Source organism: Balaenoptera ricei, chromosome 15, assembly GCF_028023285.1.
Source record: "Balaenoptera ricei isolate mBalRic1 chromosome 15, mBalRic1.hap2, whole genome shotgun sequence".
NCBI classification, from domain to species: domain Eukaryota; kingdom Metazoa; phylum Chordata; class Mammalia; order Artiodactyla; family Balaenopteridae; genus Balaenoptera; species Balaenoptera ricei.
The window spans coordinates 7027776-7045251 of record NC_082653.1 but is presented as its reverse complement, the minus strand read 5'-3'; the positions used below and the strand labels follow the sequence as shown (position 1 = coordinate 7045251).

The following is a 17476-nucleotide window of genomic DNA, read 5'->3' as shown; positions in this document are numbered from 1 at the left end:
ACAATAAATGCTGGAGAGGGTGTGGAGAAAAGGGAACCCTCCTGCACTATTGGTGGGAGTGTAAATTGATACAGCCACTATGGAGAACAGTATGGAGGGTCCTTAAAAAACTAAAAATAGAATTACCATATGACCCAGCAATCCCACTCCTGGGCATATATCCGGACAAAACCATAATTTGAAAGGAGGCATGCACCCCAATGTTCATTGCAGCACTATTCACGATAGCCAGGACATGGAAGCAACCTAAATGTCCATCAACAGAGGAATGGGTAAAGAAGATGTGGTACATCTATACAATGGGATATTACTCAGCCGTAAAAAGGAATGAAATAATGCCATTTGCAGCAACATGGATGGACCTAGAAATTCATACAGAGTGAAGTAAGTCAGAAAGAGAAAAGACAAATATCGTATAATATCTTATATGTGGAATCTAAAAAAATGGTACAGATGAACTTATTTGCAAAGCAGAAATCGAGTCACAGATGTAGAAAACAAACTTATGGTTATCAGGGGGGGAAGGAGAGAGTTTGGGATGTATTGGGAATTAGGACTGACATATATACACCACTATGTATAAAATAGATAACTAATGAGAACCTACTGTATAGCACAGGGAACCCTACTCAACGCTCTGTGGTGACCTAAATGGTAAGGAAATCTGAAAAAGAGTGGATATATGTATATGTATAACTGATTCACTTTGCTGTACAGCAGAAACTAACACAACATTGTAAAGCAACTATATTCCAATAAAAATTAATTAAATTAAAAAAATAAATAAAGGTCAGTGGAGGAATTAAAAAAATACCCATAGCTGATGGGCACAGTTCCTAAGACTTAATAAGCGATCAATGAATGCTTTTTCCCCTCTACCCAGGCCTCTCCTTACCTAGCATCCCACCAAGACCCAAGAAAGAATAGGTTCAAACACTCTCTTTTTCACTGCATTCAGGTCAATAATCACACAAAGAAGCCTTCACAGGTTGGTGTGTGTGAAGTCCACACCCCTGGCTATTTGACCACAGTTCTAATTGCTCACTATAATGCTTTTAGAAAATAATTACTTTCTTGCAAACAAACTTTGCACTTGGCAAAAAGAGAAATCAATCTTGTATTCTGAATGCCTGAGCTCTCCCCAATATACAGGACAATGCTCAGAATGGAAACAAACATATACAACAGCAACAGAAAATGCAGGAGACTCGATACGGAGCACACCAATTCTGCACCTCTGGGAAATTAGAGACACAGCCTCTTTTTAATTTAATCTCTCTTTGACTCTAAAGATCAGCTTCATCTGCTTTGTTCCTATGAAAAATTTCAGTTACAGTTAGTTAGAATTAAGTTTCCTGACACCATGTAAATATGGCCCTTGTCCCTGCTCTTACTTGCAACTGTAAATTTGGTCATAAATACTTGCATACAAATGTTAAACAAATAATCCAGGGCGAAGAAGAGGCAAGGGAAGTTGACCCTAGCTGTCTAAGCAAGTTATATCGATGACCAGCTTGGGATCATGTCCTTGACCTTTGAAAATCCCCATTGCCTGCGCTACCAGGCACCTCCAATTAAGCCAGGTTTTGTGCAGCTGTGGTTGAATGTCAAGTGGATAAACAGACTCAAAGCAGGAATTGACACTGGATGCTCCCATATTAATGTGACAATATCAGATTTATTTTGGCATTGTTCTTAATACTCTATATGTACATAGAACTTCATGAAATACTTCAATTGTATCTTGTCATTCACTCTTTAAAAAACCCATTAAAGTTGTTTATTGTGTTCATTTCCTTGGAGATGGAAGTAGTAGTTCAGTGAGGTTGAATTAAGTAGTCCAATGTAAGTTTGCTTGTAAGTAAGGAAGCCAGGCAAAAGCAAATATGGAGTCAGTTAAGTATTATAATTAACAGTGAATTTGGGAGCTGGGCTCTACCTGTGTAGTCTGGAGAATGTTAGTTAACATTCTGAGCCTCAGTTTCCACCTTCATAAATGATTATAATGAGGCCTGTCAAGGATTAAGTGAGCTAATACATACAGGGCATCGATAACAGTGCTTAGTTCACAGGAATGGTAATTGTAAAACCACTGCAATAAATGAGGCTTTTAGTATTAGTTATTCTTTTCATCCTCTTCCTAGAATTTTTTATGAAATGCATTTTCTTTTTCTGTAGTCAACAACATATGTGTATAGTCCTAGCATGAGCAATCTCTATAGAGAAATGAAAATAATTCTTATTATATCTCTAGCAAAAATATAGTCTCTTAAATTAGTTATTAGTTCATGATGATAGACAAGATGATAGAAAAAAATCTGTAGCACTCACATAACTATTACATTTGAGACCAGGTTTTCTGAGATTATATGTGTAGGTATTTGCTTAATCTGCATTGAAAATTGTTTCCTTCCAAGATAAGCATGTTTGAAATAGCTGAAGAAATACGTGTAGAGTCTCCTAGATTATTGACTTGAAAAAAAATGTTTAAATGTCGAATATCTTCCTGAAAGCTTTCTGACAGCATGACAAGTTAAATTTTTCACAAAACAGTTTGGCCTCTAAAATGATCGGTTGCAAAATGCCAAAAGTAATCAGGAGGGATGATTCATGACTTCTACACCTGTTCAGAGGTGGATAGAACCAACAGTGGGTGGCAATTACATCAAAGCAGCCATTTGGACTCTCCTCCTTCTTGGCCAATTAACTCTGAAAAAGATCCTTTGAGTTTGTGAGAAAAATGACTTAGGCCTAACTTGAAAATTTGCAGGTTGGCATACATAGGTATATATTGCAATGTTCTGATCATTAGGAAAAAGAGAGAGAAATACTGTAAATAAGTTGGCTTTAACAAAGCTGGCCATTTTTCAAGAGCCAACTCATTACTTTTAGGGGTTCTCAAAGCATGGCACATGGCTCACCTTTGCAAAAGTCATTCAAGATACTTAATAAAGATTCAGATTCCAGGGTTTTGCCTCTGATGTACTAACTTGGAATCTTGGAGCATAGGGCCCTGAATCTTCATTTCTAAAAAGAACTCCAAGTGAGATTTGTGCACATTACATTATAGTCACTGGCTTTGAAGCACAAAATAGAGCAGACATTAACCGCAGAATGTGCTGAATAAACTTATGTGCACGTATGCAGTTTTTTTTTCTAATTATTCAGTTTTTTTAAAGTCAGTGTTTGGTTGGATTTCAGTACATAATTGCTCAGATTCTTTTCTAAATATGTCTCTTCTCCTTGCATGCACGGTTCCAGGTTTTGTCCTAACCTAGCTCTCAGTGAGAGAAAATTCTAAGGACCGTAGCAGGATGTGCAATGTGGAGAGTTGAATCCCTTGTTGCAACGGTCTAATCTGTTGGAAACCAGGGGAGTCAAGCGTTTTTCCTCTCCTGCTGGTAGCAGTTTTCTACTCTTATTTCTCATATATTTACAGTCCTCAGCTCAGTCATTTAGAAAATGGGATTAGAAATAAAATTCCTGAGTCTGCTTGTAGTTATTTAAGCAAGTCACTAGGCAAGCATGGTAAAACCTTTTTACACTTCTCATTTCAGCAAGGTAAGGATTCTTAGGTATCCTGAAAACACAAGCACTCATGAGAGTGTGCACATACAGACACAGACACACGACTTTGAGATGTCCAATCATAAAATTTTTTTAAATGTACATTATATTGCTATAACATATTACATATAATTACATATAATTATGTGGTATATAGTATATTTATATCACTATATAATATCATGTAATTACATATTATATATTATGATTAATTATACATCCCATATATACCTGAAAAAAAAGACAATTTTCCTCCATCTTATATTTTAAAGTTCCTTCATACTTCATCCAGCTATTCCACAGGGGGCCGCAAAGTGTGAAACAGAAGTAATTCTTCTAATGACATTAAGGGGTAGGATGTTCTTCTTCATTCTTGCTTATCAGAAGCAATAATGTTTGCCCCATTCTAACACATAACGTAAAATGCCCTTTGCTCTCCCTTAATTAAAAATGAAGAATGAGGGGGGCAGGTTGGCGGAAGAGTAAGACGCGGAGATCACCTTCCTTCCCACAGATACAGTAGAAATACATCTACACGTGGAACTGCTCCTATAGAACACCCACTGAACGCTGGCAGAAGACGTCAGACCTCCCAAAAGGCAAGAAAATCCCCACGTACTTGGGTAGGGTAAAAGAAAAAAGAAATAACAGAGACAAAAGAATAGGGACGGGACCTGCACCAGTGGGAGGGAGCCGTGAAGGAGGAAAGGTTTCCAGGCACTAGGAAGCCCTTTTGCGGGCAGAGACTGCGGGTGGCAGAGGGGGGAGCTTCGGAGCCACGGAGGAGAGTGCAGCCACAGGGGTGCGGAGGGCAAAGCGGAGAGACTCCCGCACAGAGGCTCGGCGCCGAGCAGCACTCACCAGCCCAAGAGACTTGTCTGCTCAGCCACCGGGGCGGGCGGGGCTGGGAGCTGAGGCTCGGGCTTTGGTGCTAGCCGGGAGGGAGTCCGGGAAAAGGTCTGCGGCTGCCGAAGAGGCAAGAGACTTTTTCTTGCCTCTTTGTTTTGCGGCGCGCAACGCAAGGAGAGGGGATTCAGAGCGCCGCCTAAACGAACTCCAGAGACGGGCGCGAGCCGCGGCTATCAGCGCGGATCCCACAGCAACAGGGGCGCAGAGGGAAAAACGGAGAGATTCCCGCACGGAGGCTCAGCGCCGAGCAGCACTCACCAGCCCGAGAGGCTTGTCTGCTCACTTGCCGGGGCGGGCGGGGGCTGGGAGCTGAGGCGCGGGCTTCGGTCGGATCGCAGGGAGAGGACTGGGGCTGGCAGCGTGAACACAGCCTGAAGGGGTTGGCGTGCCGCGGGAAGGAGCCGGAGAGGAGGTCTGCAGCCGCCGAAGAGGCAAGAGACTTTTTCTTGCCTCTTTGTTTCGCGGCGCGCAAGGAGAGGGGATTCAGAGCGCCACCTAGATGAACTCCAGAGGCGGGCGCGAGCCGCGGCTAACAGCGCGGACCCCAGAGGCAGGCGCGAGCCGCGGCTATCAGCGCGGACCCCAGAGGCGGGCGCGAGTCGCGGCTAACAGCTTGGACCCCAGAGACTGGTAGGAGACGCTAAGGCTGCTGCTGCCGCCACCAAGAAGCCTGTGTGTGAGCACAGGTCACTCTCCACACCGCCCCTCCCGGGAGCCGGTGCAGCTCGCCACTGCTAGGCTCCTGTGATCCAGGGACAGCTTCCCCGGGAGAACGCACGGCGCGCCTCAGGCTGCTGCAACGTCACGCCGGCCTCTGCCGCCGCAGGCTCGCCCCGCCTCCTCCGTACCCTTCCCTCCCTGCAGGCTGAGTGAGCCAGAGCCCCCGAAGCAGCTGCTCCTTTAACCCCGTTCTGTCTGGGCGGGGAACGGACGCCCTCAGGTGACCTACACGCAGAGGCGGGTCCAAATCCAAAGCTGAACCCTGGGAGCTGTAGAACAAAGAAGAGAAAGGGAAATCTCTCCTAGCAGCCTCAGAAGCAGCGGATTAAAGCTCCACAAACAACTTGATGTGCCTGCATCTGTTGAATACCTGAATAGACAACAAATCATCCCAAATTCAAGAGGTGGACTTTAGGAGCAGGATATATTAATTTTTTCCCTTTTCCTTTTTTTGTGAGTGTGTATGTGTATGCTTCTGGGTGAGATTTTGTCTGTATAGCTTTGCTTTCACCATTAGTCCTAGGGTTAGGTCCGTCCATTTTTTTTTTTTTTTTTCTTAAAAAAAAAATTTTTTTTTCCGAATATATGTTTTCTTAATAATTTTTTCCGTATTTTCTATTTTTAGAAATTAAAAAAATTTTTAATAAGTTTTTTCATATTTTTTATTTTAAAAAAATTAAAAATTTTTTTTCTTAATAAATTTTTTTCTTAAAAATTTTTTTTCTTATTTTTTACTATAAAAAATTAATAAATCTATTTTTAAAAATTAAAAAAAATTTTTTTCTGAATACATTTACTCTTAATATTTTTTCTTATTTTTTATTATAATAGCTTTATTTTATTTTATTTTATCCTCTTTCTTTCTTTCTATTATTTTCTCCCTTGTATTCTGAGCGGTGTGGATGAAAGGCTCTTGGTGCTCCAGCCAGGCATCAGGGCTGTGCCTCTGAGGTGGGAGAGCCAACTTCAAGACACTGGTCCACAAGAGATCTACCAGCTCCACGTAATACCAAACAGCGAAAATCTCTCAGAGGTCTCCATCTCAACATCAAGACCCAGCTTCACTCAATGACCAGCAAGCTACAGTGCTGGACACCCTATGCCAAACAACTAGCAAGACAGGAACACAGCCCCATCCATTAGCAGGGAGGCTGCCTAAAATCATAAGGCCACAGACACCCCAAAACACAGCACCAGACGTGGACGTGCCCACCAGAAAGACAAGATCCAACCTCATCCAACAGAACACAGGCAATAGTCCCCACCACCAGGAAGCCTACACAACCCACTGAACCAACCTTACCCACTGGGGACAGATACCAAAAACAACGGGAACTACGAACCTGCAGCCTGTGAAAAGGAGACCCCAAACACAGTAAGATAAGCAAAATGAGACGACAGAAAAACACACAGCAGATGAAGGAACAGGGTCAAAACACACCAGACCTAACAAATGAAGAGGAAATAGGCAGTCTACCTGAAAAAGAATTCAGAATAATGATAGTAAGGATGATCCAAAATCTTGGAAATAGAATAGACAAAATGCAAGAAACATTTAACAAGGACGTAGAAGAACTAAAGAGGAACCAAGCAACGATGAAAAACACAATAAATGAAATTAAAAATACTCTAGATGGGATCAATAGCAGAATAACTGAGGCAGAAGAAAGGATAAGTGACCTGGAAGATAAAATGGTGGAAATAACTACTGCAGAGCAGGATAAAGAAAAAAGAATGAAAAGAACTGAGGACAGTGAGTCTCAGAGACCTCTGGGACAACATTAAACGCACCAACATTCGAATTATAGGGGTCCCAGAAGAAGAAGAGAAAAAGAAAGGGACTGAGAAAATATTTGAAGAGATTATAGTTGAAAACTTCCCTAATATGGGAAAGGAAATAGTTAATCAAGTTCAGGAAGCACAGAGAGTCCCATACAGGATAAACCCAAGGAGAAACACGCCAAGACACATATTAATCAAAATGTCAAAAATTAAATATAAAGAAAACATATTAAAAGCAGCAAGGGAAAAACAACAAATAACACACAAGGGAATCCCCATAAGGTTAACATCTGATCTTTCAGCAGAAACTCTGCAAGCCAGAAGTGAGTGGCAGGATATACTTAAAGTGATGAAGGAGAAAAAACTACAACCAAGATTACTCTACCCAGCAAGGATCTCATTCAGATGTGATGGAGAAATAAAAACCTTTACAGACAAGCAAAAGCTGAGAGAGTTCAGCACCACCAAACCAGCTTTACAACAAATGCTAAAGGAACTTCTCTAGGCAAGAAACACAAGAGAAGGAAAACACCTACAATAACAAACCCAAAACATTTAAGAAAATGGGAATAGGAACATACATATCGATAATTACCTTGAATGTAAATGGATTAAATGCTCCCACCAAAAGACACAGACTGGCTGAATGGATACAAAAACAAGACCCATATATATGCTGTCTACAAGAGACCCACTTCAGACCTAGAGACACATACAGACTGAAAGTGAGGGGATGGAAAAACATATTCCATGCAAATGGAAATCAAAAGAAAGCTGGAGTAGCAATTCTCATATCAGACAAAACAGACTTTAAAATAAAGAATATTATAAGAGACAAAGAAGGACACTATATAATGATCAAGGGATCGATCCAAGAGGAAGGTATAACAATTGTAAATATTTATGCACCCAACATAGGAGCACCTCAATACATAAGGCAAGTACTAACAGCCATAAAAGGGGAAATCGACAGCAACACAATCATAGTAGGGGACTTTAACACCCCACTTTCACCAATGGACAGATCATCCAAAAGGAAAATAAATAAGGAAACACAAGCTTTAAATGATACATTAAACAAGATGGACTTAATTGATATTTATAGGACATTCCACCCAAAAACAACAGAATACACATTTTTCTCAAGTGCTCATGGAACATTCTCCAGGATAGATCATATCTTGGGTCACAAATCAAGCCTTGGTAAATTTAAGAAAATTGAAATCGTATCAAGTATCTTTTCCGACCACAACGCTATGAGACTAGATATCAATTACAGGAAAAGATGTGTAAAAAATACAAACACATGGAGGCTACATAATACACTACTTTTAATAACGAAGTGATCAGTGAAGAGATCAAAGGGGAAATCAAAAAATACCTAGAAACAAATGACAATGGAGATACGACGACCCAAAACCTATGGGACGCAGCAAAAGCAGTGCTAAGAGGGAAGTTTATAGCAATACAAGCCTACCTCAAGAAACAGGAAACATCTCGAATAAACAACCTAACCTTGCACCTAAAGCAATTAGAGAAAGAAGAACAAAAAAACCCCAAAGCTAGCAGAAGGAAAGAAATCATAAAGATCAGGTCAGAAATAAATGAAAAAGAAATGAAGGAAACAATAGCAAAAATCAATAAAACTAAAAGCTGGTTCTTTGAGAAGATAAACAAAATTGATAAACCATTAGCCAGACTCATCAAGAGAAAAAGGGAGAAGACTCAAATCAATAGAATTAGAAATGAAAAAGGAGAAGTAACCACTGACACTGCAGAAATACAAAAGATCATGAGAGATTACTACAAGCAACTCTATGCCAATAAAATGGACAACCTGGAAGAAATGGACAGATTCTTAGAAATGCACAAACTGCCGAGACTGAACCAGGAAGAAATAGAAAATATGAACAGACCAATCACAAGCACTGAAATTGAAACTGTGATTAAAAACCTTCCAACAAACAAAAGCCCAGGACCAGATGGCTTCACAGGTGAATTCTATCAAACATTTACAGAAGAGCTAACACCTATCCTTCTCAAACTCTTCCAAAATATTGCAGAGGGAGGAACACTCCCAAACTCATTCTACGAGGCCACCATCACCCTGATACCAAAACCAGACAAAGATGTCCCAAAGAAAGAAAACTACAGGCCAATATCACTGATGAACATAGATGCAAAAATCCTCAACAAAATACTAGCAAACAGAATCCAACAGCACATTAAAAGGATCATACACCATGATCAAGTGGGGTTTATCCCAGGAATGCAAGGATTCTTCAATATACGCAAATCAATCAATGTGATACACCATATTAACAAATTGAAGGAGAAAAACCATATGATCATCTCAATAGATGCAGAGAAAGCTTTCGACAAAATTCAACACCCATTTATGATAAAAGCCCTGCAGAAAGTAGGCATAGAGGGAACTTTCCTCAACATAATAAAGGCCATATATGACAAACCCACAGCCAACATTGTCCTCAATGGTGAAAAACTGAAACCATTTCCACTAAGATCAGGAACAAGACAAGGTTGCCCACTCTCACCACTATTATTCAACATAGTTTTGGAAGTGTTAGCCACAGCAATCAGAGAAGACAAAGAAATAAAAGGAATCCAAATCGGAAAAGAAGAAGTAAAGTTGTCACTATTTGCAGATGACATGATACTATACATAGAGAATCCTAAAGAGGCTACCAGAAAACTCCTAGAGCTAATCAATGAATTTGGTAAAGTAGCAGGATACAAAATTAATGCACAGAAATCGCTTGCATTTCTATACACTAATGACGAAAAATCTGAAAGTGAAATTAAGAAAACACTCCCGTTTACCATTGCAACAAAAAGAATAAGATATCTAGGAATAAACCTACCTAAGGAGACAAAAGACCTGTATGCAGAAAATTATAAGACGCTGATGAAAGAAATTAAAGATGATACAAATAGATGGAGAGATATACCATGTTCCTGGATTGGAAGAATCAACATTGTGAAAATGACTCTAATACCCAAAGCAATCTACAGATTCAATGCAATCCCTATCAAACTACCACTGGCATTTTTCACAGAACTAGAACAAAAAATTTCACAATTTGTATGGAAACACAAAAGACCCCGAATAGCCAAAGCAATCTTGAGAACGAAAAATGGAGCTGGGGGAATCAGGCTCCCTGACTTCAGACTATATTACAAAGCTACAGTAATCAAGACAGTTTGGTACTGGCACAAAAACAGAAATATAGATCAATGGAACAGGATAGAAAGCCCAGAAATAAACCCACGCACATATGGTCACCTTATCTTTGATAAAGGAGGCAAGCATATACAGTGGAGAAAAGACAGCCTCTTCAATAAGTGGTGCTGGGAAAATTGGACAGATACATGTAAAAGTATGAAATTAGAACACTCCCTGACACCATGCACAAAAATAAACTCAAAATGGATTAAAGACCTAAGTGTAAGACCAGACACTATCAAACTCTTAGAGGAAAACATAAGCAGAAGACTCTATGACATACATCACAGCAAGATTCTTTTTGACCCAGCTCCCAGAGAAATGGAAATAAGAACACAAATAAACAAATGGGACCTAATGAAACTTAAAAGCTTTTGCACAGCAAAGGAAACCATAAACAAGACCAAAAGACAACCCTCAGAATGGGAGAAAATATTTGCAAATGAAGCAACTGACAAAGGATTAATCTCCAAGATTTACAAGCAGCTCATGCAGCTCAATAACAAAAAAACGAACAACCCAATCCAAAAATGGGCAGAAGACCTAAATAGACATTTCCCCAAAGAAGATATACAGATGGCCAACAGACACATGAAAGAATGCTCAACATCATTAATCATTAGAGAAATGCAAATCAAAACTACAATGAGATATCATCTCACACCGGTCAGAATGGCCATCATCAAAAAATCTAGAAACAATAAATGCTGGAGAGGGTGTGGAGGAAAGGGAACCCTCTTGCACTGTTGGTGGGAATGTAAATTGATACAGCCACTATGGAGAACAGTATGGAGGTTCCTTAAAAAACTACAAATAGGGGCTTCCCTGGTGGCGCAGTGGTTGGGAGTCTGCCTGCTAATGCAGGGGACACGGGTTCGGGCCCTGGTCTGGGAGGATCCCACGTGCCGCGGAGCAGCTGGGCCCGTGAGCCACAATTGCTGAGCCTGCGCGTCTGGAGCCTGTGCTCCGCAGGAAGTAGAGGCCGCGATAGTGAGAGGCCCGCGCACCGCGATGAGGAGTGGCCCCCACTTGCCGCAGCTGGAGAAAGCCCTCGCACGGAAACGGGGACCCAGCACAGCCATAAATAAATAAATAAATATAGAACTACCATACGATCCAGCAATCCCACTACTGGGCATATACCCTGAGAAAACCATAGTTCAAAAAGAGTCATGTACCAAAATGTTCATTGCAGCTCTATTTACAATAGCCAGGACATGGAAGCAACCTAAATGTCCATCGACAGATGAATGGATAAAGAAGATGTGGCACATATATACAATGGAATATTACTCAGCCATAAAAAGAAATGAAATGGAGGTATTTGTAATGAGGTGGATGGAGTTAGAGTCTGTCATACAGAGTGAAGTAAGTCAGAAAGAGAAAAACAAATACAGTATGCTAACACATACATACGGAATCTAAGGGAAAAAAAAAAAAAAAAGGCCATGAAGAACCTAGTGGCAAGACGGGAATAAAGACACAGACCTACTAGAGAATGGACTTGAGGATATGGAGAGGGGGTGGGGTGAGATGTGACAGAGTGAGAGAGTGTCATGAACATATATACACTACCACATGTAAAATAGATAGCTAGTGGGAAGCAGCCGCATAGCACAGGGAGATCAGCTTGGTGCTTTGTGACCACCTAGAGGGGTGGGATGGGGAGGGTGGGAGGCAGGGAGATGCAAGAGGGAAGAGATATGGGAACATATTCTATATGTATAACTGATTAACTTTGTTATAAAGCAGAAGCTAACAAACCATTGTAAGGCAATTATACTTCAATAAAGATGTTTAAAAAAAAAATGAAATTCATTTTTTCCAAATCACAAAATTAACACAAGAAGAGAAATTAAATTAAATCTGTGCTGTGCAATTAAGTAAAAATATTTTTTTCACATTATTTCTCTAGAGTTAATGAAAGGTTAACTGTGCAACAAGGAACCCTCCTTCTGTCTATAAAGATGCTCCATGGAATTATGGGGCCATTCTCCAAAGGCTGGGTTGGGGGAACCCTGGGAGGGCTCAAGAGAGGCTGGTGCTGCCTGAAGCTTTTCAGCCAAGCCCCCTGAAAGCATCCTACCCTCATCTTGTATTCCAAGTCATAACAGGTGCCTAGCATGGGATAGAGGGAACTGAGGTTTGTTGAATGTATTTAATGCATCTATAACATAACAGACATATGTGTTGTTTCATTTAATCCTAGTACTGCCCTACCAGGCAGTTATGACTATCTCCTTGATGATATGAAAATGGAGGGAGGCTAAGCTATTGCTACTTTCCCGAGGTCACAAAGCTGGTAAGTGACAGGAAACAGTTCATCCCAGGTTGGCCTGACCAGGACTTACCTGCCCATTCTATCATGGGGGCTCTAAACCTGAGACACTGCATGCTCTGGCCATCACCTTCCTCAGTGTCCTCATGTTGAACCACACTACCTTTTACTCCTCACTTTCTTGTCCAAGAATTGGCAAACTAAGGCCAAATCCAGCCTACTGACCATTCTTGCAAATAAAGTTTTATTGGCACACAGCCACCCCATTCATTTACAGTACGTATTGTCTAGGCCTGCTTTTGCTCTGCAACTACAGAGTTGAGTAGTTGAGATAGACAGGGCTGCTGCACAGCCCATAAAGATTAGAACATTTATTATCTGGCTTTTAAAAAAATTTCTCCATTTTATTCTGATATGTACTAAATATGCAATATGCTTTACATAACTCTAAATACACCTAACATTTTCTTCTAACACAGTATTTTTTTTTAACATCTTTATTGGAGTATAATTGCTTTACATTGTTGCATTAGTTGCTCCTGTATAACAAAGTGAATCAGCTATACGTATACATAGCGAAACAGTGGTTAGATGCCATGAAGTACGTAGCAATGCCTTAACTGTATGCGTGTTGTCAGGCCCCAGGGCCTCTTCCATCCTTGTCAAGGGGAGTGCTAACCTTCTCTCCTTTCATACAACACTGTTATCTGGCTTTTTACAGAAGTAGTTTGCCAGTCCCTGCTCTTGTCATATTGGCCTCCTCTCTGCCCCAAGATCAGGCCAGTCCTTTTCTCTTGCTTTAATCCTCCCCAAACGCTACTCCTGTTGCCTGGAGTCACTTTCCCTGTATCTTCCTGTGGGGACTCTTGCTCATCTTTCAGGCCTTGCTTCAAATGTCATTTCCCTCAGGGAACTCTGCTGAGCACCCCAGCTAAGCAGTCCTAACTTCATTCCTTGACCTCATTGTTGTATGTGTTTATGTGCTTTTTTTTGCGTCGCCAGCCCTAGAATGGAGCTCCCCATTGGTAAGGATGGTATCTATTCATTCATCTCTCACACCCAAGGTCTAGCAGACTATCTGTCACGGAGCAGATGCTCATATAACAAATGAACATTCTAGAAGAAATTCGGGAGAAGATAAACTGTAGCCGGGAATCTTCTCTCTGACTTACTCCAGGAAAGCTCTTCCCTGTTTAAAATAAGAAATACTCTTTTCAGAACCACCGTTACCTAGAGATACAAAACTAGATAGAGTTAAAAATATATTTATAGTTGTAGGAACAGATGTGATTAAGCTGTTGTTCAAAAGGATTAAGCTGAGCAGAAGCAAGAAGAACTACAATCCTGCAGCCTGTGGAACAAAAACCACATTCACAGAAAGATAGACAAGATGAAAAGGCAGAGGGCTAAGTACCAGATGAAGAAACAAGATAAAACCCAAGAAAAACAACTAAATGAAATGGAGATAGGCAATCTTCCAGAAAAACAATTCAGAATAATGATAATGAAGACGATCCCCCGGACCTCGGAAAAAGAATGGAGGCAAAGATCGAGAAGATGCAAGAAATGTTTAACAAAGGTCTAGAAGAATTAAAGAACAAACAGAGATGAACAATACAATAACTGAAATGAAAAATACACTGGAAGGAATCAATAGCAGAATAACTGAGGCAGAAGAACAGATAAGTGATTTGGAAGACAGAATGGTGGAATTCACTGCTGCGGAATAGAATAAAGAAAAAAGAATGAAAAGAAATGAAGACAGCCTAAGAGACCTCTGGGACAACATTAAACGTAACAATATTCACATTATAGGGGTCCCAGAAGGAGAAGAGAGAAAGGACCCGAGAAAATATTTGAAGAGATTATAGTCGAAAACTTCCCTAACATGGGAAAGGAAATAGCCACCCAAGTCCAGGAAGCGCAGAGAGTCCCATACAGGATAAGCCCAAGGAGAAACACGCCAAGACACATAGTAATCAAATGGGCAAAAATTAAAGACAGAAAAATTATTGAAAGCAGCAAGGGAAAAAGGACAAATAACATACAAGGGAACTCCCATAAGGTTAACAGCTGATTTCTCAGCAGAAACTCTACAAGCCAGAGGGGAGTGGCATGATATACTTAAAGTGATGAAAGGGAAGAACCTACAAGCAAGATTACTCTACCTGGCAAGGATCTCATTCAGATTCTATGAAGAAATAAAAAGCTTTACAGACAAGCAAAAGCTAAGAGAATTCAGCACCACCAAACCAGCTCTACAACAAATGCTAAAGGAACTTCTCTAAGTGGGAAACACAAGAGAAGAAAAGGACCTACAAAAACAAACCCATAACAATTAAGAAAATGGTCATAGGAACATACATGTCAATAATTACCTTAAACGTGAATGGATTAAATGCTCCCACCAAAAGACACAGGCTTGCTGAATGGATACAAAAACAAGACGCATATATATGCTGTCTACAAGAGACCCACTTCAGACCTAGGGACACATACAGACTGAAAGTGAGGGGATGGAAAAAGCTATTCCATGCAAATGGAAATCAAAAGAAAGCTGGAGTAGCAATACTCATATCAGATAAAATAGACTTTAAAATAAAGAATGTTACAAGGGACAAGGAAGGACACCACGTAATGATCAAGGGATCAATCCAAGAGGAAGCTATAACAATTATAAATATATATGCACCCAACATAGGGGCACCTCAATACATAAAGCAACTGCTAACAGCTCTAAAAGAGGAAATCGACAGTAACACAATAACAGTGGGGGACTTTAACACCTCACTTACACCAATGGATCATCCAAACAGAAAATTAGTAAGGAAACACAAGCTTTAAATGACATGATAGACCAGATAGATTTAATTGATATTTATAGGACATTCCATCCAAAAACAGCAGATTACACTTTCTTCTCAAGTGCTCATGGAACATTCTCCAGGATAGATCACATCTTGGGTCACAAATCAAGCCTCAGTAAATTTAAGAAAATTGAAACCATATCAAGCATCTTTTCTGACCACAACGATATGAGATTAGAAATCAATTACAGGGAAAAAAATGTAAAAAACACAAACACATGGAGGCTAAACAATACATTACTAAATAACCAAGAGATCACTGAATAAATCAAAGAAGAAATCAAAAAATACCTAGAGACAAATGACAATGAAAACTTGACGACGCAAAACCTATGGGATGCAGCAAAAGCAGTTCTAAGAGCGAAGTTTATAGCTATACAAGCCTACCTCAAGAAAGAAGAAAAATCTCAAATAAAGAATCTAACGTTACACCTAAAGGAACTAGAGAAAGAAGAACAAACAAAACCCAAAGTTAGCAGAAGGAAAGAAATCATAAAGATCAGAGCAGAAATAAATGAAATAGAAACAAAGAAAACAATAGCAAAGATCAATAAAACTAAAAGCTGGTTCTTTGAGAAGATAAAAAAAATTGATAAACCATTAGCCAGACTCATCAAGAAAAATAGGGAGAGGACTCAAATCAATACAATTAGAAATGAAAAAGGAGAAGTTACAACAGACACCCCAGAAATACAAAGCATCCTAAGAGACTACTACAAGCAACTCTATGCCAATAAAATGGACAACCAGGAAGAAATGGAAAAATTCTTAGAAAGGTATAACCTTCCAAGACTGAACCAGGAAGAAATAGATAATATGAACAGACCAATCACAAGTAATGAAATTGAAACTGTGATTAAAAATCTTCCTACAAACAAAAGTCCAGGGGACCAGATGGCTTCACAGGTGAATTCTATCAAACGTTTAGAGAAGAGCTAACACCTATCCTTCTCAAACTCTTCCAAAAAATTGCAGAGGAAGGAACACTCCCAAACTCATTCTATGAGGCCACAATCACCCTGATACCAAAATCGGACAATGATACTACAAAAAAAAGAAAATTACAGACCAGTATCTCTGATGAATATAGATGCAAAAATCCTCAACAAAATACTAGCAAACAGAATCCAACAGCACATTAAAGGATCATACACCATGATCAAGTGGGATTTATCCCAGGGATGCAAGGATTCTTCAATATACGCAAATCAATCAATGTGATACACCGTATTAACAAACTGAAGAATAAAAACCATATGATCATCTCAGTAGATGCAGAAAAAGCTTTTGACAAAATTCAACACCCATTTATGATAAAAAAACTCTCCAGAAAGTGGGCATAGAGGGAACCTACTTCAACATAATGAGGCCATATATGACAAACCCACAGCAAACATTATTTTCAATGGTGAAAAACTGAAAGCATTTCCTCTAAGATCAGGAACAAGAAAAGGATGTCCACTCTCACCATTATTATTCAACATAGTTTTGGAAGTCCTAGACATGGCAATCAGGGAAGAAAAAGAAATAAAAGGAATACAAATTGGAAAAGAAGAAGTAAAACTGTCACTGTTTGCAGATGACATGATACTATACCTAGAGAATCCTAAAGATGCCACCAGAAAACTACTAGAGCTAATCAATGAATTTGGTAAAGTTGCAGGATACAAAATTAATGCACAGAAATCTCTTGCATTCCTATACACTAATGATGAAAAATCTGAAAGAGAAATTAATGAAATCCTCCCATTTACCATTGCAACAAAAAGAATAAAATACCTAGGAATAAACCTACCTAGGGAGACAAAAGACCTGTATGCAGAAATCTATAAGACACTGATGAAAGAACTTAAAGATGATACCAACAGATGGAGAGATATACCATGTTCTTGGATTGGAAGAATCAATATTGTGAAAATGACTATACTACCCAAAGCAATCTACAGATTCAATGCAATCCCTATCAAATTACCAATGCCATTTTTTACAGAACTAGAACAAAAATCTTAAAATTTGTATGGAGACACAAAAGACCCCAAATAGCCAAAGCAGTCTTGAGGGAAAAAAATGGAGCTGGAGGAATCAGACTCCCTGACTTCAGACTATACT

At 39.7% G+C, this 17476-nt stretch overlaps 1 non-coding gene across 1 annotated transcript; it reads right to left on the bottom strand.

Annotated features, from left to right (window-relative positions):
• Positions 1-13075: 13075 nt before the first annotated feature.
• On the bottom strand, positions 13076-13201 carry LOC132350062 (U6atac minor spliceosomal RNA). The gene has a single exon (XR_009497818.1). It is a non-coding gene; the product is annotated as a U6atac minor spliceosomal RNA (small nuclear RNA).
• Positions 13202-17476: the final 4275 nt, after the last annotated feature.